This window comes from Oncorhynchus mykiss, chromosome 10 (genome assembly GCF_057628025.1).
Source record: "Oncorhynchus mykiss isolate SJ-2025 chromosome 10, ASM5762802v1, whole genome shotgun sequence".
NCBI lineage: Eukaryota > Metazoa > Chordata > Actinopteri > Salmoniformes > Salmonidae > Oncorhynchus > Oncorhynchus mykiss.
The window spans coordinates 82,761,039-82,787,671 of record NC_143031.1 but is presented as its reverse complement, the minus strand read 5'-3'; the positions used below and the strand labels follow the sequence as shown (position 1 = coordinate 82,787,671).

General features: G+C 43.2%; 13 non-coding genes across 13 annotated transcripts; all 13 read left to right on the top strand.

The window, feature by feature from the left end:
* The first annotated feature begins 3 nt into the window (after positions 1-3).
* On the top strand, positions 4-167 carry LOC149980518 (U1 spliceosomal RNA). The gene has a single exon (XR_016484213.1). It is a non-coding gene; the product is annotated as a U1 spliceosomal RNA (small nuclear RNA).
* Positions 168-2,143: 1,976 nt separating this feature from the next.
* Positions 2,144-2,307, top strand: LOC149980517 (U1 spliceosomal RNA). Its single transcript, XR_016484202.1, has one exon. It is a non-coding gene; the product is annotated as a U1 spliceosomal RNA (small nuclear RNA).
* A 2,487-nt stretch (positions 2,308-4,794) lies between these two features.
* LOC149980516 (U1 spliceosomal RNA) lies at positions 4,795-4,958 on the top strand. The gene has a single exon (XR_016484206.1). It is a non-coding gene; the product is annotated as a U1 spliceosomal RNA (small nuclear RNA).
* Positions 4,959-6,935: 1,977 nt separating this feature from the next.
* LOC149980515 (U1 spliceosomal RNA) lies at positions 6,936-7,099 on the top strand. The gene has a single exon (XR_016484192.1). It is a non-coding gene; the product is annotated as a U1 spliceosomal RNA (small nuclear RNA).
* A 1,910-nt stretch (positions 7,100-9,009) lies between these two features.
* On the top strand, positions 9,010-9,173 carry LOC149980514 (U1 spliceosomal RNA). The gene has a single exon (XR_016484181.1). It is a non-coding gene; the product is annotated as a U1 spliceosomal RNA (small nuclear RNA).
* Positions 9,174-11,149: 1,976 nt separating this feature from the next.
* Positions 11,150-11,313, top strand: LOC149980513 (U1 spliceosomal RNA). Its single transcript, XR_016484170.1, has one exon. It is a non-coding gene; the product is annotated as a U1 spliceosomal RNA (small nuclear RNA).
* A 1,976-nt stretch (positions 11,314-13,289) lies between these two features.
* LOC149980512 (U1 spliceosomal RNA) lies at positions 13,290-13,453 on the top strand. The gene has a single exon (XR_016484174.1). It is a non-coding gene; the product is annotated as a U1 spliceosomal RNA (small nuclear RNA).
* Positions 13,454-15,360: 1,907 nt separating this feature from the next.
* LOC149980511 (U1 spliceosomal RNA) lies at positions 15,361-15,524 on the top strand. Its single transcript, XR_016484189.1, has one exon. It is a non-coding gene; the product is annotated as a U1 spliceosomal RNA (small nuclear RNA).
* A 1,910-nt stretch (positions 15,525-17,434) lies between these two features.
* Positions 17,435-17,598, top strand: LOC149980510 (U1 spliceosomal RNA). The gene has a single exon (XR_016484188.1). It is a non-coding gene; the product is annotated as a U1 spliceosomal RNA (small nuclear RNA).
* A 1,910-nt stretch (positions 17,599-19,508) lies between these two features.
* LOC149980509 (U1 spliceosomal RNA) lies at positions 19,509-19,672 on the top strand. The gene has a single exon (XR_016484187.1). It is a non-coding gene; the product is annotated as a U1 spliceosomal RNA (small nuclear RNA).
* A 1,910-nt stretch (positions 19,673-21,582) lies between these two features.
* On the top strand, positions 21,583-21,746 carry LOC149980508 (U1 spliceosomal RNA). Its single transcript, XR_016484186.1, has one exon. It is a non-coding gene; the product is annotated as a U1 spliceosomal RNA (small nuclear RNA).
* Positions 21,747-23,656: 1,910 nt separating this feature from the next.
* On the top strand, positions 23,657-23,820 carry LOC149980507 (U1 spliceosomal RNA). The gene has a single exon (XR_016484160.1). It is a non-coding gene; the product is annotated as a U1 spliceosomal RNA (small nuclear RNA).
* Positions 23,821-25,571: 1,751 nt separating this feature from the next.
* Positions 25,572-25,735, top strand: LOC149980506 (U1 spliceosomal RNA). The gene has a single exon (XR_016484205.1). It is a non-coding gene; the product is annotated as a U1 spliceosomal RNA (small nuclear RNA).
* The last annotated feature ends 898 nt before the right edge of the window (positions 25,736-26,633 follow it).

The following is a 26,633-nucleotide window of genomic DNA, read 5'->3' as shown; positions in this document are numbered from 1 at the left end:
CTCATACTTACCTGGCAAGGGAGACACCGTGATCACGAAGGCGGTTCACCCAGGGCGAGGCTCAGCCATTGCACTCCGGCTGTGCTGACCCCTGCGAATTTCTCAAATGTGGAAATCTCGATTGCATAATTTCTGGTAGTGGGGGACTGCGTTCGCGCTCTCCCCTGATCTTGATGTTAAAAATAATGGAGGAATGTGTTAAATTCGGAGTTCTATTGAGTTTCGTGTTGAGAAGGAGATTTTTTACTTATCAGATGAATGACTGGGGTCTGTTTATAAGTCAACTAAAGGCCTCAGAGATACATTTCTGTCTTCTGATAACCCGGATGTGTGTGATATGTTATTGTAGCACTGGTGATTATGCCTGTCATGTCCTGATAATGTCAAGGAAAAGGCCTACTTGTGAATGGATCATTTTGTGCCCTCAGGACGTAATGTGGATTGAGGTATTTTATTTGCTAGATTATTAAATCATTTATAGGACAGTTTGTCATTTAAGACCACAGTAAGTGTCAACCATTACCATGCCACGGTCATTGCCCTGGTCAACCATTACCATTCCACAGTCATTTCCCTGCTCAACCATTACCATGCCACAGACATTTCCCTGGTCAACCATTACCATGCCACAGACATTTCCCTGGTCAATCATTACCATGCCACAGACATTTCCCTGGTCAACCATTACCATGCCACAGACATTTCCCTGGTCAACCATTACCACGCCACAGTCATGTCCCTGGTCAAACATTACCATTCCACAGACATTCCCCTGGTCAACCATTACCATTCCACAGACATTTCCCTGGTCAACCATTACCATTCCACAGACATGTCCCTGGTCTACAATGCCACAGACATTTCCCTGGTCAACCATTACCATGCCACAGACATTTCCCTGGTCAACCATTACCATGCCACAGACATTTCCCTGGTCAACCATTACCACGCCACAGTCATGTCCCTGGTCAAACATTACCATTCCACAGACATTCCCCTGGTCAACCATTACCATTCCACAGACATTTCCCTGGTCAACCATTACCATTCCACAGACATGTCCCTGGTCTACAATGCCACAGACATTTCCCTGGTCAACCATTACCATGCCACAGACATTTCCCTGGTCAACCATTACCATTCCACAGACATGTCCCTGGTCTACAATGCCACAGACATTTCCCTGGTCAACCATTACCATGCCACAGACATGTCCCTGGTCCACTTATTTCCTGATGAAATCAGTCAATAAGATGGATTCTGTTGTTCCAAGATGCCGATCCATTCCACAGACATTTCTGCAGTTTTTTTTTTTTGCAGTGAGAATGTGTAGTGAGGTATTCTGCCAAAAATGTATTTAGGCATATTAAAACACTTCAGTTTAACCCTGATCGCGAGTATCATCCTGTCAATTTACAGATACAATTACAAATACGAGTATGGCCATGTCACTGTACATAGATCTTTCTATTTTCATGTTCTACTGTGTTATTGACTACGTTTGTTTACGTGTAACTCTGTGTTGTTGTTTTTGTCGCACTGCTGTGCTTTATCTTGGCCAGGTCGCAGTTTGTAAATGAGAACTTGTTCCCAACTAGCCTACCTGGTGAAATAAAACAATTAATTAAAAACCACCCATTGTAGCTACTACCGTGTCTTGTTGATGAAGTAGTAGGCTACTGTTTCTCCTCCATATCTGTGGGTCGTATGCCACCCTGTGGTCGATGGTGGAATCATATTTTACTGAGAGCAGAAAACAAGCGTGATGAAACTATTCCTACAACGTCTGGAACGCTACAAAACACCAGAAATAAATGGTGTCTTTCGGTTGGCTGTGTGCACGAATGTGATTTCAGCATTTTGGTACATCGCCTACTTGTGTGTTACCAGACCAACATTTAGACCAAAAATGCAATGTATTTAGAATTTCTACCGTGTTGCTTGATGGGAAAATAGTCGGTCCGTGATATAATATAGTAAAACAAAATGTATTGCTTTTTTCTTCGCCTTGTCCGCAACTGTATTCGTAAACGTCATTAAACCCTGTTCAATATGATGTGGTATTATCAGTAGTAGAAGTGGTAACCGTGAGTCAAACACCTTTGTCCTGGAAGGAGTACTCCTCTACCAACGTGTACAACTCATACTTACCTGGCAAGGGAGACACCGTGATCACGAAGGCGGTTCACCCAGGGCGAGGCTCAGCCATTGCACTCCGGCTGTGCTGACCCCTGCGAATTTCTCAAATGTGGAAATCTCGATTGCATAATTTCTGGTAGTGGGGGACTGCGTTCGCGCTCTCCCCTGATCTTGATGTTAAAAATAATGGAGGAATGTGTTAAATTCGGAGTTCTATTGAGTTTCGTGTTGAGAAGGAGATTTTTTACTTATCAGATGAATGACTGGGGTCTGTTTATAAGTCAACTAAAGGCCTCAGAGATACATTTCTGTCTTCTGATAACCCGGATGTGTGTGATATGTTATTGTAGCACTGGTGATTATGCCTGTCATGTCCTGATAATGTCAAGGAAAAGGCCTACTTGTGAATGGATCATTTTGTGCCCTCAGGACGTAATGTGGATTGAGGTATTTTATTTGCTAGATTATTAAATCATTTATAGGACAGTTTGTCATTTAAGACCACAGTAAGTGTCAACCATTACCATGCCACGGTCATTGCCCTGGTCAACCATTACCATTCCACAGTCATTTCCCTGCTCAACCATTACCATGCCACAGACATTTCCCTGGTCAACCATTACCATGCCACAGACATTTCCCTGGTCAATCATTACCATGCCACAGACATTTCCCTGGTCAACCATTACCATGCCACAGACATTTCCCTGGTCAACCATTACCACGCCACAGTCATGTCCCTGGTCAAACATTACCATTCCACAGACATTCCCCTGGTCAACCATTACCATTCCACAGACATTTCCCTGGTCAACCATTACCATTCCACAGACATGTCCCTGGTCTACAATGCCACAGACATTTCCCTGGTCAACCATTACCATGCCACAGACATTTCCCTGGTCAACCATTACCATGCCACAGACATTTCCCTGGTCAACCATTACCACGCCACAGTCATGTCCCTGGTCAAACATTACCATTCCACAGACATTCCCCTGGTCAACCATTACCATTCCACAGACATTTCCCTGGTCAACCATTACCATTCCACAGACATGTCCCTGGTCTACAATGCCACAGACATTTCCCTGGTCAACCATTACCATGCCACAGACATTTCCCTGGTCAACCATTACCATTCCACAGACATGTCCCTGGTCTACAATGCCACAGACATTTCCCTGGTCAACCATTACCATGCCACAGACATTTCCCTGGTCAACCATTACCACGCCACAGTCATGTCCCTGGTCAAACATTACCATTCCACAGACATTCCCCTGGTCAACCATTACCATTCCACAGACATTTCCCTGGTCAACCATTACCATTCCACAGACATGTCCCTGGTCTACAATGCCACAGACATTTCCCTGGTCAACCATTACCATGCCACAGACATTTCCCTGGTCAACCATTACCATGCCACAGACATTTCCCTGGTCAACCATTACCACGCCACAGTCATGTCCCTGGTCAAACATTACCATTCCACAGACATTCCCCTGGTCAACCATTACCATTCCACAGACATTTCCCTGGTCAACCATTACCATTCCACAGACATGTCCCTGGTCTACAATGCCACAGACATTTCCCTGGTCAACCATTACCATGCCACAGACATTTCCCTGGTCAACCATTACCATTCCACAGACATGTCCCTGGTCTACAATGCCACAGACATTTCCCTGGTCAACCATTACCATGCCACAGACATGTCCCTGGTCCACTTATTTCCTGATGAAATCAGTCAATAAGATGGATTCTGTTGTTCCAAGATGCCGATCCATTCCACAGACATTTCTGCAGTTTTTTTTTTTTTGCAGTGAGAATGTGTAGTGAGGTATTCTGCCAAAAATGTATTTAGGCATATTAAAACACTTCAGTTTAACCCTGATCGCGAGTATCATCCTGTCAATTTACAGATACAATTACAAATACGAGTATGGCCATGTCACTGTACATAGATCTTTCTATTTTCATGTTCTACTGTGTTATTGACTACGTTTGTTTACGTGTAACTCTGTGTTGTTGTTTTTGTCGCACTGCTGTGCTTTATCTTGGCCAGGTCGCAGTTTGTAAATGAGAACTTGTTCCCAACTAGCCTACCTGGTGAAATAAAACAATTAATTAAAAACCACCCATTGTAGCTACTACCGTGTCTTGTTGATGAAGTAGTAGGCTACTGTTTCTCCTCCATATCTGTGGGTCGTATGCCACCCTGTGGTCGATGGTGGAATCATATTTTACTGAGAGCAGAAAACAAGCGTGATGAAACTATTCCTACAACGTCTGGAACGCTACAAAACACCAGAAATAAATGGTGTCTTTCGGTTGGCTGTGTGCACGAATGTGATTTCAGCATTTTGGTACATCGCCTACTTGTGTGTTACCAGACCAACATTTAGACCAAAAATGCAATGTATTTAGAATTTCTACCGTGTTGCTTGATGGGAAAATAGTCGGTCCGTGATATAATATAGTAAAACAAAATGTATTGCTTTTTTCTTCGCCTTGTCCGCAACTGTATTCGTAAACGTCATTAAACCCTGTTCAATATGATGTGGTATTATCAGTAGTAGAAGTGGTAACCGTGAGTCAAACACCTTTGTCCTGGAAGGAGTACTCCTCTACCAACGTGTACAACTCATACTTACCTGGCAAGGGAGACACCGTGATCACGAAGGCGGTTCACCCAGGGCGAGGCTCAGCCATTGCTCTCCGGCTGTGCTGACCCCTGCGAATTTCTCAAATGTGGAAATCTCGATTGCATAATTTCTGGTAGTGGGGGACTGCGTTCGCGCTCTCCCCTGATCTTGATGTTAAAAATAATGGAGGAATGTGTTAAATTCGGAGTTCTATTGAGTTTCGTGTTGAGAAGGAGATTTTTTACTTATCAGATGAATGACTGGGGTCTGTTTATAAGTCAACTAAAGGCCTCAGAGATACATTTCTGTCTTCTGATAACCCGGATGTGTGTGATATGTTATTGTAGCACTGGTGATTATGCCTGTCATGTCCTGATAATGTCAAGGAAAAGGCCTACTTGTGAATGGATCATTTTGTGCCCTCAGGACGTAATGTGGATTGAGGTATTTTATTTGCTAGATTATTAAATCATTTATAGGACAGTTTGTCATTTAAGACCACAGTAAGTGTCAACCATTACCATGCCACGGTCATTGCCCTGGTCAACCATTACCATTCCACAGTCATTTCCCTGCTCAACCATTACCATGCCACAGACATTTCCCTGGTCAACCATTACCATGCCACAGACATTTCCCTGGTCAATCATTACCATGCCACAGACATTTCCCTGGTCAACCATTACCATGCCACAGACATTTCCCTGGTCAACCATTACCACGCCACAGTCATGTCCCTGGTCAAACATTACCATTCCACAGACATTCCCCTGGTCAACCATTACCATTCCACAGACATTTCCCTGGTCAACCATTACCATTCCACAGACATGTCCCTGGTCTACAATGCCACAGACATTTCCCTGGTCAACCATTACCATGCCACAGACATTTCCCTGGTCAACCATTACCATGCCACAGACATTTCCCTGGTCAACCATTACCACGCCACAGTCATGTCCCTGGTCAAACATTACCATTCCACAGACATTCCCCTGGTCAACCATTACCATTCCACAGACATTTCCCTGGTCAACCATTACCATTCCACAGACATGTCCCTGGTCTACAATGCCACAGACATTTCCCTGGTCAACCATTACCATGCCACAGACATTTCCCTGGTCAACCATTACCATTCCACAGACATGTCCCTGGTCTACAATGCCACAGACATTTCCCTGGTCAACCATTACCATGCCACAGACATGTCCCTGGTCCACTTATTTCCTGATGAAATCAGTCAATAAGATGGATTCTGTTGTTCCAAGATGCCGATCCATTCCACAGACATTTCTGCAGTTTTTTTTTTTTTGCAGTGAGAATGTGTAGTGAGGTATTCTGCCAAAAATGTATTTAGGCATATTAAAACACTTCAGTTTAACCCTGATCGCGAGTATCATCCTGTCAATTTACAGATACAATTACAAATACGAGTATGGCCATGTCACTGTACATAGATCTTTCTATTTTCATGTTCTACTGTGTTATTGACTACGTTTGTTTACGTGTAACTCTGTGTTGTTGTTTTTGTCGCACTGCTGTGCTTTATCTTGGCCAGGTCGCAGTTTGTAAATGAGAACTTGTTCCCAACTAGCCTACCTGGTGAAATAAAACAATTAATTAAAAACCACCCATTGTAGCTACTACCGTGTCTTGTTGATGAAGTAGTAGGCTACTGTTTCTCCTCCATATCTGTGGGTCGTATGCCACCCTGTGGTCGATGGTGGAATCATATTTTACTGAGAGCAGAAAACAAGCGTGATGAAACTATTCCTACAACGTCTGGAACGCTACAAAACACCAGAAATAAATGGTGTCTTTCGGTTGGCTGTGTGCACGAATGTGATTTCAGCATTTTGGTACATCGCCTACTTGTGTGTTACCAGACCAACATTTAGACCAAAAATGCAATGTATTTAGAATTTCTACCGTGTTGCTTGATGGGAAAATAGTCGGTCCGTGATATAATATAGTAAAACAAAATGTATTGCTTTTTTCTTCGCCTTGTCCGCAACTGTATTCGTAAACGTCATTAAACCCTGTTCAATATGATGTGGTATTATCAGTAGTAGAAGTGGTAACCGTGAGTCAAACACCTTTGTCCTGGAAGGAGTACTCCTCTACCAACGTGTACAACTCATACTTACCTGGCAAGGGAGACACCGTGATCACGAAGGCGGTTCACCCAGGGCGAGGCTCAGCCATTGCACTCCGGCTGTGCTGACCCCTGCGAATTTCTCAAATGTGGAAATCTCGATTGCATAATTTCTGGTAGTGGGGGACTGCGTTCGCGCTCTCCCCTGATCTTGATGTTAAAAATAATGGAGGAATGTGTTAAATTCGGAGTTCTATTGAGTTTCGTGTTGAGAAGGAGATTTTTTACTTATCAGATGAATGACTGGGGTCTGTTTATAAGTCAACTAAAGGCCTCAGAGATACATTTCTGTCTTCTGATAACCCGGATGTGTGTGATATGTTATTGTAGCACTGGTGATTATGCCTGTCATGTCCTGATAATGTCAAGGAAAAGGCCTACTTGTGAATGGATCATTTTGTGCCCTCAGGACGTAATGTGGATTGAGGTATTTTATTTGCTAGATTATTAAATCATTTATAGGACAGTTTGTCATTTAAGACCACAGTAAGTGTCAACCATTACCATGCCACGGTCATTGCCCTGGTCAACCATTACCATGCCACAGACATTTCCCTGGTCAATCATTACCATGCCACAGACATTTCCCTGGTCAACCATTACCATGCCACAGACATTTCCCTGGTCAACCATTACCACGCCACAGTCATGTCCCTGGTCAAACATTACCATTCCACAGACATTCCCCTGGTCAACCATTACCATTCCACAGACATTTCCCTGGTCAACCATTACCATTCCACAGACATGTCCCTGGTCTACAATGCCACAGACATTTCCCTGGTCAACCATTACCATGCCACAGACATTTCCCTGGTCAACCATTACCATGCCACAGACATTTCCCTGGTCAACCATTACCACGCCACAGTCATGTCCCTGGTCAAACATTACCATTCCACAGACATTCCCCTGGTCAACCATTACCATTCCACAGACATTTCCCTGGTCAACCATTACCATTCCACAGACATGTCCCTGGTCTACAATGCCACAGACATTTCCCTGGTCAACCATTACCATGCCACAGACATTTCCCTGGTCAACCATTACCATTCCACAGACATGTCCCTGGTCTACAATGCCACAGACATTTCCCTGGTCAACCATTACCATGCCACAGACATGTCCCTGGTCCACTTATTTCCTGATGAAATCAGTCAATAAGATGGATTCTGTTGTTCCAAGATGCCGATCCATTCCACAGACATTTCTGCAGTTTTTTTTTTTTGCAGTGAGAATGTGTAGTGAGGTATTCTGCCAAAAATGTATTTAGGCATATTAAAACACTTCAGTTTAACCCTGATCGCGAGTATCATCCTGTCAATTTACAGATACAATTACAAATACGAGTATGGCCATGTCACTGTACATAGATCTTTCTATTTTCATGTTCTACTGTGTTATTGACTACGTTTGTTTACGTGTAACTCTGTGTTGTTGTTTTTGTCGCACTGCTGTGCTTTATCTTGGCCAGGTCGCAGTTTGTAAATGAGAACTTGTTCCCAACTAGCCTACCTGGTGAAATAAAACAATTAATTAAAAACCACCCATTGTAGCTACTACCGTGTCTTGTTGATGAAGTAGTAGGCTACTGTTTCTCCTCCATATCTGTGGGTCGTATGCCACCCTGTGGTCGATGGTGGAATCATATTTTACTGAGAGCAGAAAACAAGCGTGATGAAACTATTCCTACAACGTCTGGAACGCTACAAAACACCAGAAATAAATGGTGTCTTTCGGTTGGCTGTGTGCACGAATGTGATTTCAGCATTTTGGTACATCGCCTACTTGTGTGTTACCAGACCAACATTTAGACCAAAAATGCAATGTATTTAGAATTTCTACCGTGTTGCTTGATGGGAAAATAGTCGGTCCGTGATATAATATAGTAAAACAAAATGTATTGCTTTTTTCTTCGCCTTGTCCGCAACTGTATTCGTAAACGTCATTAAACCCTGTTCAATAGGATGTGGTATTATCAGTAGTAGAAGTGGTAACCGTGAGTCAAACACCTTTGTCCTGGAAGGAGTACTCCTCTACCAACGTGTACAACTCATACTTACCTGGCAAGGGAGACACCGTGATCACGAAGGCGGTTCACCCAGGGCGAGGCTCAGCCATTGCACTCCGGCTGTGCTGACCCCTGCGAATTTCTCAAATGTGGAAATCTCGATTGCATAATTTCTGGTAGTGGGGGACTGCGTTCGCGCTCTCCCCTGATCTTGATGTTAAAAATAATGGAGGAATGTGTTAAATTCGGAGTTCTATTGAGTTTCGTGTTGAGAAGGAGATTTTTTACTTATCAGATGAATGACTGGGGTCTGTTTATAAGTCAACTAAAGGCCTCAGAGATACATTTCTGTCTTCTGATAACCCGGATGTGTGTGATATGTTATTGTAGCACTGGTGATTATGCCTGTCATGTCCTGATAATGTCAAGGAAAAGGCCTACTTGTGAATGGATCATTTTGTGCCCTCAGGACGTAATGTGGATTGAGGTATTTTATTTGCTAGATTATTAAATCATTTATAGGACAGTTTGTCATTTAAGACCACAGTAAGTGTCAACCATTACCATGCCACGGTCATTGCCCTGGTCAACCATTACCATTCCACAGTCATTTCCCTGCTCAACCATTACCATGCCACAGACATTTCCCTGGTCAACCATTACCATGCCACAGACATTTCCCTGGTCAATCATTACCATGCCACAGACATTTCCCTGGTCAACCATTACCATGCCACAGACATTTCCCTGGTCAACCATTACCACGCCACAGTCATGTCCCTGGTCAAACATTACCATTCCACAGACATTCCCCTGGTCAACCATTACCATTCCACAGACATTTCCCTGGTCAACCATTACCATTCCACAGACATGTCCCTGGTCTACAATGCCACAGACATTTCCCTGGTCAACCATTACCATGCCACAGACATTTCCCTGGTCAACCATTACCATGCCACAGACATTTCCCTGGTCAACCATTACCACGCCACAGTCATGTCCCTGGTCAAACATTACCATTCCACAGACATTCCCCTGGTCAACCATTACCATTCCACAGACATTTCCCTGGTCAACCATTACCATTCCACAGACATGTCCCTGGTCTACAATGCCACAGACATTTCCCTGGTCAACCATTACCATGCCACAGACATTTCCCTGGTCAACCATTACCATTCCACAGACATGTCCCTGGTCTACAATGCCACAGACATTTCCCTGGTCAACCATTACCATGCCACAGACATGTCCCTGGTCCACTTATTTCCTGATGAAATCAGTCAATAAGATGGATTCTGTTGTTCCAAGATGCCGATCCATTCCACAGACATTTCTGCAGTTTTTTTTTTTTGCAGTGAGAATGTGTAGTGAGGTATTCTGCCAAAAATGTATTTAGGCATATTAAAACACTTCAGTTTAACCCTGATCGCGAGTATCATCCTGTCAATTTACAGATACAATTACAAATACGAGTATGGCCATGTCACTGTACATAGATCTTTCTATTTTCATGTTCTACTGTGTTATTGACTACGTTTGTTTACGTGTAACTCTGTGTTGTTGTTTTTGTCGCACTGCTGTGCTTTATCTTGGCCAGGTCGCAGTTTGTAAATGAGAACTTGTTCCCAACTAGCCTACCTGGTGAAATAAAACAATTAATTAAAAACCACCCATTGTAGCTACTACCGTGTCTTGTTGATGAAGTAGTAGGCTACTGTTTCTCCTCCATATCTGTGGGTCGTATGCCACCCTGTGGTCGATGGTGGAATCATATTTTACTGAGAGCAGAAAACAAGCGTGATGAAACTATTCCTACAACGTCTGGAACGCTACAAAACACCAGAAATAAATGGTGTCTTTCGGTTGGCTGTGTGCACGAATGTGATTTCAGCATTTTGGTACATCGCCTACTTGTGTGTTACCAGACCAACATTTAGACCAAAAATGCAATGTATTTAGAATTTCTACCGTGTTGCTTGATGGGAAAATAGTCGGTCCGTGATATAATATAGTAAAACAAAATGTATTGCTTTTTTCTTCGCCTTGTCCGCAACTGTATTCGTAAACGTCATTAAACCCTGTTCAATATGATGTGGTATTATCAGTAGTAGAAGTGGTAACCGTGAGTCAAACACCTTTGTCCTGGAAGGAGTACTCCTCTACCAACGTGTACAACTCATACTTACCTGGCAAGGGAGACACCGTGATCACGAAGGCGGTTCACCCAGGGCGAGGCTCAGCCATTGCACTCCGGCTGTGCTGACCCCTGCGAATTTCTCAAATGTGGAAATCTCGATTGCATAATTTCTGGTAGTGGGGGACTGCGTTCGCGCTCTCCCCTGATCTTGATGTTAAAAATAATGGAGGAATGTGTTAAATTCGGAGTTCTATTGAGTTTCGTGTTGAGAAGGAGATTTTTTACTTATCAGATGAATGACTGGGGTCTGTTTATAAGTCAACTAAAGGCCTCAGAGATACATTTCTGTCTTCTGATAACCCGGATGTGTGTGATATGTTATTGTAGCACTGGTGATTATGCCTGTCATGTCCTGATAATGTCAAGGAAAAGGCCTACTTGTGAATGGATCATTTTGTGCCCTCAGGACGTAATGTGGATTGAGGTATTTTATTTGCTAGATTATTAAATCATTTATAGGACAGTTTGTCATTTAAGACCACAGTAAGTGTCAACCATTACCATGCCACGGTCATTGCCCTGGTCAACCATTACCATTCCACAGTCATTTCCCTGCTCAACCATTACCATGCCACAGACATTTCCCTGGTCAACCATTACCATGCCACAGACATTTCCCTGGTCAATCATTACCATGCCACAGACATTTCCCTGGTCAACCATTACCATGCCACAGACATTTCCCTGGTCAACCATTACCACGCCACAGTCATGTCCCTGGTCAAACATTACCATTCCACAGACATTCCCCTGGTCAACCATTACCATTCCACAGACATTTCCCTGGTCAACCATTACCATTCCACAGACATGTCCCTGGTCTACAATGCCACAGACATTTCCCTGGTCAACCATTACCATGCCACAGACATTTCCCTGGTCAACCATTACCATGCCACAGACATTTCCCTGGTCAACCATTACCACGCCACAGTCATGTCCCTGGTCAAACATTACCATTCCACAGACATTCCCCTGGTCAACCATTACCATTCCACAGACATTTCCCTGGTCAACCATTACCATTCCACAGACATGTCCCTGGTCTACAATGCCACAGACATTTCCCTGGTCAACCATTACCATGCCACAGACATTTCCCTGGTCAACCATTACCATTCCACAGACATGTCCCTGGTCTACAATGCCACAGACATTTCCCTGGTCAACCATTACCATGCCACAGACATGTCCCTGGTCCACTTATTTCCTGATGAAATCAGTCAATAAGATGGATTCTGTTGTTCCAAGATGCCGATCCATTCCACAGACATTTCTGCAGTTTTTTTTTTTTGCAGTGAGAATGTGTAGTGAGGTATTCTGCCAAAAATGTATTTAGGCATATTAAAACACTTCAGTTTAACCCTGATCGCGAGTATCATCCTGTCAATTTACAGATACAATTACAAATACGAGTATGGCCATGTCACTGTACATAGATCTTTCTATTTTCATGTTCTACTGTGTTATTGACTACGTTTGTTTACGTGTAACTCTGTGTTGTTGTTTTTGTCGCACTGCTGTGCTTTATCTTGGCCAGGTCGCAGTTTGTAAATGAGAACTTGTTCCCAACTAGCCTACCTGGTGAAATAAAACAATTAATTAAAAACCACCCATTGTAGCTACTACCGTGTCTTGTTGATGAAGTAGTAGGCTACTGTTTCTCCTCCATATCTGTGGGTCGTATGCCACCCTGTGGTCGATGGTGGAATCATATTTTACTGAGAGCAGAAAACAAGCGTGATGAAACTATTCCTACAACGTCTGGAACGCTACAAAACACCAGAAATAAATGGTGTCTTTCGGTTGGCTGTGTGCACGAATGTGATTTCAGCATTTTGGTACATCGCCTACTTGTGTGTTACCAGACCAACATTTAGACCAAAAATGCAATGTATTTAGAATTTCTACCGTGTTGCTTGATGGGAAAATAGTCGGTCCGTGATATAATATAGTAAAACAAAATGTATTGCTTTTTTCTTCGCCTTGTCCGCAACTGTATTCGTAAACGTCATTAAACCCTGTTCAATATGATGTGGTATTATCAGTAGTAGAAGTGGTAACCGTGAGTCAAACACCTTTGTCCTGGAAGGAGTACTCCTCTACCAACGTGTACAACTCATACTTACCTGGCAAGGGAGACACCGTGATCACGAAGGCGGTTCACCCAGGGCGAGGCTCAGCCATTGCACTCCGGCTGTGCTGACCCTTGCGAATTTCTCAAATGTGGAAATCTCGATTGCATAATTTCTGGTAGTGGGGGACTGCGTTCGCGCTCTCCCCTGATCTTGATGTTAAAAATAATGGAGGAATGTGTTAAATTCGGAGTTCTATTGAGTTTTGTGTTGAGGAGATTTTTTACCTCTCAGATGAATGACTGGGGTCTGTTTATAAGTCAACTAAAGGGCTCAGAGATACATTTCTGTCTTCTGATAACCCGGATGTGTGTGATATGTTATTGTAGCACTGGTGATTATGCCTGTCATGTCCTGATAATGTCAAGGAAAAGGCCTACTTGTGAATGGATAATTTTGTGCCCTCAGGACGTAATGTGGATTGAGGTATTTTATTTGCTAGATTATTAAATCATTTATAGGACAGTTTGTCATTTAAGACCACAGTAAGTGTCAACCATTACCATGCCACGGTCATTGCCCTGGTCAACCATTACCATGCCACAGACATTTCCCTGGTCAATCATTACCATGCCACAGACATTTCCCTGGTCAACCATTACCATGCCACAGACATTTCCCTGGTCAACCATTACCATGCCACAGTCATGTCCCTGGTCAAACATTACCATTCCACAGACATTCCCCTGGTCAACCATTACCATTCCACAGACATTTCCCTGGTCAACCATTACCATTCCACAGACATGTCCCTGGTCTACAATGCCACAGACATTTCCCTGGTCAACCATTACCATGCCACAGACATTTCCCTGGTCAACCATTACCATGCCACAGACATTTCCCTGGTCAACCATTACCACGCCACAGTCATGTCCCTGGTCAAACATTACCATTCCACAGACATTCCCCTGGTCAACCATTACCATTCCACAGACATTTCCCTGGTCAACCATTACCATTCCACAGACATGTCCCTGGTCTACAATGCCACAGACATTTCCCTGGTCAACCATTACCATGCCACAGACATTTCCCTGGTCAACCATTACCATTCCACAGACATGTCCCTGGTCTACAATGCCACAGACATTTCCCTGGTCAACCATTACCATGCCACAGACATGTCCCTGGTCCACTTATTTCCTGATGAAATCAGTCAATAAGATGGATTCTGTTGTTCCAAGATGCCGATCCATTCCACAGACATTTCTGCAGTTTTTTTTTTTTGCAGTGAGAATGTGTAGTGAGGTATTCTGCCAAAAATGTATTTAGGCATATTAAAACACTTCAGTTTAACCCTGATCGCGAGTATCATCCTGTCAATTTACAGATACAATTACAAATACGAGTATGGCCATGTCACTGTACATAGATCTTTCTATTTTCATGTTCTACTGTGTTATTGACTACGTTTGTTTACGTGTAACTCTGTGTTGTTGTTTTTGTCGCACTGCTGTGCTTTATCTTGGCCAGGTCGCAGTTTGTAAATGAGAACTTGTTCCCAACTAGCCTACCTGGTGAAATAAAACAATTAATTAAAAACCACCCATTGTAGCTACTACCGTGTCTTGTTGATGAAGTAGTAGGCTACTGTTTCTCCTCCATATCTGTGGGTCGTATGCCACCCTGTGGTCGATGGTGGAATCATATTTTACTGAGAGCAGAAAACAAGCGTGATGAAACTATTCCTACAACGTCTGGAACGCTACAAAACACCAGAAATAAATGGTGTCTTTCGGTTGGCTGTGTGCACGAATGTGATTTCAGCATTTTGGTACATCGCCTACTTGTGTGTTACCAGACCAACATTTAGACCAAAAATGCAATGTATTTAGAATTTCTACCGTGTTGCTTGATGGGAAAATAGTCGGTCCGTGATATAATATAGTAAAACAAAATGTATTGCTTTTTTCTTCGCCTTGTCCGCAACTGTATTCGTAAACGTCATTAAACCCTGTTCAATATGATGTGGTATTATCAGTAGTAGAAGTGGTAACCGTGAGTCAAACACCTTTGTCCTGGAAGGAGTACTCCTCTACCAACGTGTACAACTCATACTTACCTGGCATGGGAGACACCGTGATCACGAAGGCGGTTCACCCAGGGCGAGGCTCAGCCATTGCACTCCGGCTGTGCTGACCCCTGCGAATTTCTCAAATGTGGAAATCTCGATTGCATAATTTCTGGTAGTGGGGGACTGCGTTCGCGCTCTCCCCTGATCTTGATGTTAAAAATAATGGAGGAATGTGTTAAATTCGGAGTTCTATTGAGTTTCGTGTTGAGAAGGAGATTTTTTACTTATCAGATGAATGACTGGGGTCTGTTTATAAGTCAACTAAAGGCCTCAGAGATACATTTCTGTCTTCTGATAACCCGGATGTGTGTGATATGTTATTGTAGCACTGGTGATTATGCCTGTCATGTCCTGATAATGTCAAGGAAAAGGCCTACTTGTGAATGGATAATTTTGTGCCCTCAGGACGTAATGTGGATTGAGGTATTTTATTTGCTAGATTATTAAATCATTTATAGGACAGTTTGTCATTTAAGACCACAGTAAGTGTCAACCATTACCATGCCACGGTCATTGCCCTGGTCAACCATTACCATGCCACAGACATTTCCCTGGTCAATCATTACCATGCCACAGACATTTCCCTGGTCAACCATTACCATGCCACAGACATTTCCCTGGTCAACCATTACCATGCCACAGTCATGTCCCTGGTCAAACATTACCATTCCACAGACATTCCCCTGGTCAACCATTACCATTCCACAGACATTTCCCTGGTCAACCATTACCATTCCACAGACATGTCCCTGGTCTACAATGCCACAGACATTTCCCTGGTCAACCATTACCATGCCACAGACATTTCCCTGGTCAACCATTACCATGCCACAGACATTTCCCTGGTCAACCATTACCACGCCACAGTCATGTCCCTGGTCAAACATTACCATTCCACAGACATTCCCCTGGTCAACCATTACCATTCCACAGACATTTCCCTGGTCAACCATTACCATTCCACAGACATGTCCCTGGTCTACAATGCCACAGACATTTCCCTGGTCAACCATTACCATGCCACAGACATTTCCCTGGTCAACCATTACCATTCCACAGACATGTCCCTGGTCTACAATGCCACAGACATTTCCCTGGTCAACCATTACCATGCCACAGACATGTCCCTGGTCCACTTATTTCCTGATGAAATCAGTCAATAAGATGGATTCTGTTGTTCCAAGATGCCGATCCATTCCACAGACATTTCTGCAGTTTTTTTTTTTTGCAGTGAGAATGTGTAGTGAGGTATTCTGCCAAAAATGTATTTAGGCATATTAAAACACTTCAGTTTAACCCTGATCGCGAGTATCATCCTGTCAATTTACAGATACAATTACAAATACGAGTATGGCCATGTCACTGTACATAGATCTTTCTATTTTCATGTTCTACTGTGTTATTGACTACGTTTGTTTACGTGTAACTCTGTGTTGTTGTTTTTGTCGCACTGCTGTGCTTTATCTTGGCCAGGTCGCAGTTTGTAAATGAGAACTTGTTCCCAACTAGCCTACCTGGTGAAATAAAACAATTAATTAAAAACCACCCATTGTAGCTACTACCGTGTCTTGTTGATGAAGTAGTAGGCTACTGTTTCTCCTCCATATCTGTGGGTCGTATGCCACCCTGTGGTCGATGGTGGAATCATATTTTACTGAGAGCAGAAAACAAGCGTGATGAAACTATTCCTACAACGTCTGGAACGCTACAAAACACCAGAAATAAATGGTGTCTTTCGGTTGGCTGTGTGCACGAATGTGATTTCAGCATTTTGGTACATCGCCTACTTGTGTGTTACCAGACCAACATTTAGACCAAAAATGCAATGTATTTAGAATTTCTACCGTGTTGCTTGATGGGAAAATAGTCGGTCCGTGATATAATATAGTAAAACAAAATGTATTGCTTTTTTCTTCGCCTTGTCCGCAACTGTATTCGTAAACGTCATTAAACCCTGTTCAATATGATGTGGTATTATCAGTAGTAGAAGTGGTAACCGTGAGTCAAACACCTTTGTCCTGGAAGGAGTACTCCTCTACCAACGTGTACAACTCATACTTACCTGGCATGGGAGACACCGTGATCACGAAGGCGGTTCACCCAGGGCGAGGCTCAGCCATTGCACTCCGGCTGTGCTGACCCCTGCGAATTTCTCAAATGTGGAAATCTCGATTGCATAATTTCTGGTAGTGGGGGACTGCGTTCGCGCTCTCCCCTGATCTTGATGTTAAAAATAATGGAGGAATGTGTTAAATTCGGAGTTCTATTGAGTTTCGTGTTGAGAAGGAGATTTTTTACTTATCAGATGAATGACTGGGGTCTGTTTATAAGTCAACTAAAGGCCTCAGAGATACATTTCTGTCTTCTGATAACCCGGATGTGTGTGATATGTTATTGTAGCACTGGTGATTATGCCTGTCATGTCCTGATAATGTCAAGGAAAAGGCCTACTTGTGAATGGATCATTTTGTGCCCTCAGGACGTAATGTGGATTGAGGTATTTTATTTGCTAGATTATTAAATCATTTATAGGACAGTTTGTCATTTAAGACCACAGTAAGTGTCAACCATTACCATGCCACGGTCATTGCCCTGGTCAACCATTACCATGCCACAGACATTTCCCTGGTCAATCATTACCATGCCACAGACATTTCCCTGGTCAACCATTACCATGCCACAGACATTTCCCTGGTCAACCATTACCACGCCACAGTCATGTCCCTGGTCAAACATTACCATTCCACAGACATTCCCCTGGTCAACCATTACCATTCCACAGACATTTCCCTGGTCAACCATTACCATTCCACAGACATGTCCCTGGTCTACAATGCCACAGACATTTCCCTGGTCAACCATTACCATGCCACAGACATTTCCCTGGTCAACCATTACCATGCCACAGACATTTCCCTGGTCAACCATTACCACGCCACAGTCATGTCCCTGGTCAAACATTACCATTCCACAGACATTCCCCTGGTCAACCATTACCATTCCACAGACATTTCCCTGGTCAACCATTACCATTCCACAGACATGTCCCTGGTCTACAATGCCACAGACATTTCCCTGGTCAACCATTACCATGCCACAGACATTTCCCTGGTCAACCATTACCATTCCACAGACATGTCCCTGGTCTACAATGCCACAGACATTTCCCTGGTCAACCATTACCATGCCACAGACATGTCCCTGGTCCACTTATTTCCTGATGAAATCAGTCAATAAGATGGATTCTGTTGTTCCAAGATGCCGATCCATTCCACAGACATTTCTGCAGTTTTTTTTTTTTGCAGTGAGAATGTGTAGTGAGGTATTCTGCCAAAAATGTATTTAGGCATATTAAAACACTTCAGTTTAACCCTGATCGCGAGTATCATCCTGTCAATTTACAGATACAATTACAAATACGAGTATGGCCATGTCACTGTACATAGATCTTTCTATTTTCATGTTCTACTGTGTTATTGACTACGTTTGTTTACGTGTAACTCTGTGTTGTTGTTTTTGTCGCACTGCTGTGCTTTATCTTGGCCAGGTCGCAGTTTGTAAATGAGAACTTGTTCCCAACTAGCCTACCTGGTGAAATAAAACAATTAATTAAAAACCACCCATTGTAGCTACTACCGTGTCTTGTTGATGAAGTAGTAGGCTACTGTTTCTCCTCCATATCTGTGGGTCGTATGCCACCCTGTGGTCGATGGTGGAATCATATTTTACTGAGAGCAGAAAACAAGCGTGATGAAACTATTCCTACAACGTCTGGAACGCTACAAAACACCAGAAATAAATGGTGTCTTTCGGTTGGCTGTGTGCACGAATGTGATTTCAGCATTTTGGTACATCGCCTACTTGTGTGTTACCAGACCAACATTTAGACCAAAAATGCAATGTATTTAGAATTTCTACCGTGTTGCTTGATGGGAAAATAGTCGGTCCGTGATATAATATAGTAAAACAAAATGTATTGCTTTTTTCTTCGCCTTGTCCGCAACTGTATTCGTAAACGTCATTAAACCCTGTTCAATATGATGTGGTATTATCAGTAGTAGAAGTGGTAACCGTGAGTCAAACACCTTTGTCCTGGAAGGAGTACTCCTCTACCAACGTGTACAACTCATACTTACCTGGCATGGGAGACACCGTGATCACGAAGGCGGTTCACCCAGGGCGAGGCTCAGCCATTGCACTCCGGCTGTGCTGACCCCTGCGAATTTCTCAAATGTGGAAATCTCGATTGCATAATTTCTGGTAGTGGGGGACTGCGTTCGCGCTCTCCCCTGATCTTGATGTTAAAAATAATGGAGGAATGTGTTAAATTCGGAGTTCTATTGAGTTTCGTGTTGAGAAGGAGATTTTTTACTTATCAGATGAATGACTGGGGTCTGTTTATAAGTCAACTAAAGGCCTCAGAGATACATTTCTGTCTTCTGATAACCCGGATGTGTGTGATATGTTATTGTAGCACTGGTGATTATGCCTGTCATGTCCTGATAATGTCAAGGAAAAGGCCTACTTGTGAATGGATCATTTTGTGCCCTCAGGACGTAATGTGGATTGAGGTATTTTATTTGCTAGATTATTAAATCATTTATAGGACAGTTTGTCATTTAAGACCACAGTAAGTGTCAACCATTACCATGCCACGGTCATTGCCCTGGTCAACCATTACCATGCCACAGACATTTCCCTGGTCAATCATTACCATGCCACAGACATTTCCCTGGTCAACCATTACCATGCCACAGACATTTCCCTGGTCAACCATTACCACGCCACAGTCATGTCCCTGGTCAAACATTACCATTCCACAGACATTCCCCTGGTCAACCATTACCATTCCACAGACATTTCCCTGGTCAACCATTACCATTCCACAGACATGTCCCTGGTCTACAATGCCACAGACATTTCCCTGGTCAACCATTACCATGCCACAGACATTTCCCTGGTCAACCATTACCATGCCACAGACATTTCCCTGGTCAACCATTACCACGCCACAGTCATGTCCCTGGTCAAACATTACCATTCCACAGACATTCCCCTGGTCAACCATTACCATTCCACAGACATTTCCCTGGTCAACCATTACCATTCCACAGACATGTCCCTGGTCTACAATGCCACAGACATTTCCCTGGTCAACCATTACCATGCCACAGACATTTCCCTGGTCAACCATTACCATTCCACAGACATGTCCCTGGTCTACAATGCCACAGACATTTCCCTGGTCAACCATTACCATGCCACAGACATGTCCCTGGTCCACTTATTTCCTGATGAAATCAGTCAATAAGATGGATTCTGTTGTTCCAAGATGCCGATCCATTCCACAGACATTTCTGCAGTTTTTTTTTTTTGCAGTGAGAATGTGTAGTGAGGTATTCTGCCAAAAATGTATTTAGGCATATTAAAACACTTCAGTTTAACCCTGATCGCGAGTATCATCCTGTCAATTTACAGATACAATTACAAATACGAGTATGGCCATGTCACTGTACATAGATCTTTCTATTTTCATGTTCTACTGTGTTATTGACTACGTTTGTTTACGTGTAACTCTGTGTTGTTGTTTTTGTCGCACTGCTGTGCTTTATCTTGGCCAGGTCGCAGTTTGTAAATGAGAACTTGTTCCCAACTAGCCTACCTGGTGAAATAAAACAATTAATTAAAAACCACCCATTGTAGCTACTACCGTGTCTTGTTGATGAAGTAGTAGGCTACTGTTTCTCCTCCATATCTGTGGGTCGTATGCCACCCTGTGGTCGATGGTGGAATCATATTTTACTGAGAGCAGAAAACAAGCGTGATGAAACTATTCCTACAACGTCTGGAACGCTACAAAACACCAGAAATAAATGGTGTCTTTCGGTTGGCTGTGTGCACGAATGTGATTTCAGCATTTTGGTACATCGCCTACTTGTGTGTTACCAGACCAACATTTAGACCAAAAATGCAATGTATTTAGAATTTCTACCGTGTTGCTTGATGGGAAAATAGTCGGTCCGTGATATAATATAGTAAAACAAAATGTATTGCTTTTTTCTTCGCCTTGTCCGCAACTGTATTCGTAAACGTCATTAAACCCTGTTCAATATGATGTGGTATTATCAGTAGTAGAAGTGGTAACCGTGAGTCAAACACCTTTGTCCTGGAAGGAGTACTCCTCTACCAACGTGTACAACTCATACTTACCTGGCATGGGAGACACCGTGATCACGAAGGCGGTTCACCCAGGGCGAGGCTCAGCCATTGCACTCCGGCTGTGCTGACCCCTGCGAATTTCTCAAATGTGGAAATCTCGATTGCATAATTTCTGGTAGTGGGGGACTGCGTTCGCGCTCTCCCCTGATCTTGATGTTAAAAATAATGGAGGAATGTGTTAAATTCGGAGTTCTATTGAGTTTCGTGTTGAGAAGGAGATTTTTTACTTATCAGATGAATGACTGGGGTCTGTTTATAAGTCAACTAAAGGCCTCAGAGATACATTTCTGTCTTCTGATAACCCGGATGTGTGTGATATGTTATTGTAGCACTGGTGATTATGCCTGTCATGTCCTGATAATGTCAAGGAAAAGGCCTACTTGTGAATGGATCATTTTGTGCCCTCAGGACGTAATGTGGATTGAGGTATTTTATTTGCTAGATTATTAAATCATTTATAGGACAGTTTGTCATTTAAGACCACAGTAAGTGTCAACCATTACCATGCCACGGTCATTGCCCTGGTCAACCATTACCATGCCACAGACATTTCCCTGGTCAATCATTACCATGCCACAGACATTTCCCTGGTCAACCATTACCATGCCACAGACATTTCCCTGGTCAACCATTACCACGCCACAGTCATGTCCCTGGTCAAACATTACCATTCCACAGACATTCCCCTGGTCAACCATTACCATTCCACAGACATTTCCCTGGTCAACCATTACCATTCCACAGACATGTCCCTGGTCTACAATGCCACAGACATTTCCCTGGTCAACCATTACCATGCCACAGACATTTCCCTGGTCAACCATTACCATGCCACAGACATTTCCCTGGTCAACCATTACCACGCCACAGTCATGTCCCTGGTCAAACATTACCATTCCACAGACATTCCCCTGGTCAACCATTACCATTCCACAGACATTTCCCTGGTCAACCATTACCATTCCACAGACATGTCCCTGGTCTACAATGCCACAGACATTTCCCTGGTCAACCATTACCATGCCACAGACATTTCCCTGGTCAACCATTACCATTCCACAGACATGTCCCTGGTCTACAATGCCACAGACATTTCCCTGGTCAACCATTACCATGCCACAGACATGTCCCTGGTCCACTTATTTCCTGATGAAATCAGTCAATAAGATGGATTCTGTTGTTCCAAGATGCCGATCCATTCCACAGACATTTCTGCAGTTTTTTTTTTTTGCAGTGAGAATGTGTAGTGAGGTATTCTGCCAAAAATGTATTTAGGCATATTAAAACACTTCAGTTTAACCCTGATCGCGAGTATCATCCTGTCAATTTACAGATACAATTACAAATACGAGTATGGCCATGTCACTGTACATAGATCTTTCTATTTTCATGTTCTACTGTGTTATTGACTACGTTTGTTTACGTGTAACTCTGTGTTGTTGTTTTTGTCGCACTGCTGTGCTTTATCTTGGCCAGGTCGCAGTTTGTAAATGAGAACTTGTTCCCAACTAGCCTACCTGGTGAAATAAAACAATTAATTAAAAACCACCCATTGTAGCTACTACCGTGTCTTGTTGATGAAGTAGTAGGCTACTGTTTCTCCTCCATATCTGTGGGTCGTATGCCACCCTGTGGTCGATGGTGGAATCATATTTTACTGAGAGCAGAAAACAAGCGTGATGAAACTATTCCTACAACGTCTGGAACGCTACAAAACACCAGAAATAAATGGTGTCTTTCGGTTGGCTGTGTGCACGAATGTGATTTCAGCATTTTGGTACATCGCCTACTTGTGTGTTACCAGACCAACATTTAGACCAAAAATGCAATGTATTTAGAATTTCTACCGTGTTGCTTGATGGGAAAATAGTCGGTCCGTGATATAATATAGTAAAACAAAATGTATTGCTTTTTTCTTCGCCTTGTCCGCAACTGTATTCGTAAACGTCATTAAACCCTGTTCAATATGATGTGGTATTATCAGTAGTAGAAGTGGTAACCGTGAGTCAAACACCTTTGTCCTGGAAGGAGTACTCCTCTACCAACGTGTACAACTCATACTTACCTGGCAAGGGAGACACCGTGATCACGAAGGCGGTTCACCCAGGGCGAGGCTCAGCCATTGCACTCCGGCTGTGCTGACCCCTGCGAATTTCTCAAATGTGGAAATCTCGATTGCATAATTTCTGGTAGTGGGGGACTGCGTTCGCGCTCTCCCCTGATCTTGATGTTAAAAATAATGGAGGAATGTGTTAAATTCGGAGTTCTATTGAGTTTCGTGTTGAGAAGGAGATTTTTTACTTATCAGATGAATGACTGGGGTCTGTTTATAAGTCAACTAAAGGCCTCAGAGATACATTTCTGTCTTCTGATAACCCGGATGTGTGTGATATGTTATTGTAGCACTGGTGATTATGCCTGTCATGTCCTGATAATGTCAAGGAAAAGGCCTACTTGTGAATGGATCATTTTGTGCCCTCAGGACGTAATGTGGATTGAGGTATTTTATTTGCTAGATTATTAAATCATTTATAGGACAGTTTGTCATTTAAGACCACAGTAAGTGTCAACCATTACCATGCCACGGTCATTGCCCTGGTCAACCATTACCATTCCACAGTCATTTCCCTGCTCAACCATTACCATGCCACAGACATTTCCCTGGTCAACCATTACCATGCCACAGACATTTCCCTGGTCAATCATTACCATGCCACAGACATTTCCCTGGTCAACCATTACCATGCCACAGACATTTCCCTGGTCAACCATTACCACGCCACAGTCATGTCCCTGGTCAAACATTACCATTCCACAGACATTCCCCTGGTCAACCATTACCATTCCACAGACATTTCCCTGGTCAACCATTACCATTCCACAGACATGTCCCTGGTCTACAATGCCACAGACATTTCCCTGGTCAACCATTACCATGCCACAGACATTTCCCTGGTCAACCATTACCATTCCACAGACATGTCCCTGGTCTACAATGCCACAGACATTTCCCTGGTCAACCATTACCATGCCACAGACATGTCCCTGGTCCACTTATTTCCTGATGAAATCAGTCAATAAGATGGATTCTGTTGTTCCAAGATGCCGATCCATTCCACAGACATTTCTGCAGTTTTTTTTTTTTGCAGTGAGAATGTGTAGTGAGGTATTCTGCCAAAAATGTATTTAGGCATATTAAAACACTTCAGTTTAACCCTGATCGCGAGTATCATCCTGTCAATTTACAGATACAATTACAAATACGAGTATGGCCATGTCACTGTACATAGATCTTTCTATTTTCATGTTCTACTGTGTTATTGACTACGTTTGTTTACGTGTAACTCTGTGTTGTTGTTTTTGTCGCACTGCTGTGCTTTATCTTGGCCAGGTCGCAGTTTGTAAATGAGAACTTGTTCCCAACTAGCCTACCTGGTGAAATAAAACAATTAATTAAAAACCACCCATTGTAGCTACTACCGTGTCTTGTTGATGAAGTAGTAGGCTACTGTTTCTCCTCCATATCTGTGGGTCGTATGCCACCCTGTGGTCGATGGTGGAATCATATTTTACTGAGAGCAGAAAACAAGCGTGATGAAACTATTCCTACAACGTCTGGAACGCTACAAAACACCAGAAATAAATGGTGTCTTTCGGTTGGCTGTGTGCACGAATGTGATTTCAGCATTTTGGTACATCGCCTACTTGTGTGTTACCAGACCAACATTTAGACCAAAAATGCAATGTATTTAGAATTTCTACCGTGTTGCTTGATGGGAAAATAGTCGGTCCGTGATATAATATAGTAAAACAAAATGTATTGCTTTTTTCTTCGCCTTGTCCGCAACTGTATTCGTAAACGTCATTAAACCCTGTTCAATATGATGTGGTATTATCAGTAGTAGAAGTGGTAACCGTGAGTCAAACACCTTTGTCCTGGAAGGAGTACTCCTCTACCAACGTGTACAACTCATACTTACCTGGCATGGGAGACACCGTGATCACGAAGGCGGTTTACCCAGGGCGAGGCTCAGCCATTGCACTCCGGCTGTGCTGACCCCTGCGAATTTCTCAAATGTGGAAATCTCGATTGCATAATTTCTGGTAGTGGGGGACTGCGTTCGCGCTCTCCCCTGATCTTGATGTTAAAAATAATGGAGGAATGTGTTAAATTCGGAGTTCTATTGAGTTTCGTGTTGAGAAGGAGATTTTTTACTTATCAGATGAATGACTGGGGTCTGTTTATAAGTCAACTAAAGGCCTCAGAGATATATTTCTGTCTTCTGATAACCCGGATGTGTGTGATATGTTATTGTAGCACTGGTGATTATGCCTGTCATGTCCTGATAATGTCAAGGAAAAGGCCTACTTGTGAATGGATCATTTTGTGCCCTCAGGACGTAATGTGGATTGAGGTATTTTATTTGCTAGATTATTAAATCATTTATAGGACAGTTTGTCATTTAAGACCACAGTAAGTGTCAACCATTACCATGCCACGGTCATTGCCCTGGTCAACCATTACCATTCCACAGTCATTTCCCTGCTCAACCATTACCATGCCACAGACATTTCCCTGGTCAACCATTACCATGCCACAGACATTTCCCTGGTCAATCATTACCATGCCACAGACATTTCCCTGGTCAACCATTACCATGCCACAGACATTTCCCTGGTCAACCATTACCACGCCACAGTCATGTCCCTGGTCAAACATTACCATTCCACAGACATTCCCCTGGTCAACCATTACCATTCCACAGACATTTCCCTGGTCAACCATTACCATTCCACAGACATGTCCCTGGTCTACAATGCCACAGACATTTCCCTGGTCAACCATTACCATGCCACAGACATTTCCCTGGTCAACCATTACCATGCCACAGACATTTCCCTGGTCAACCATTACCACGCCACAGTCATGTCCCTGGTCAAACATTACCATTCCACAGACATTCCCCTGGTCAACCATTACCACGCCACAGTCATGTCCCTGGTCAAACATTACCATTCCACAGACATTCCCCT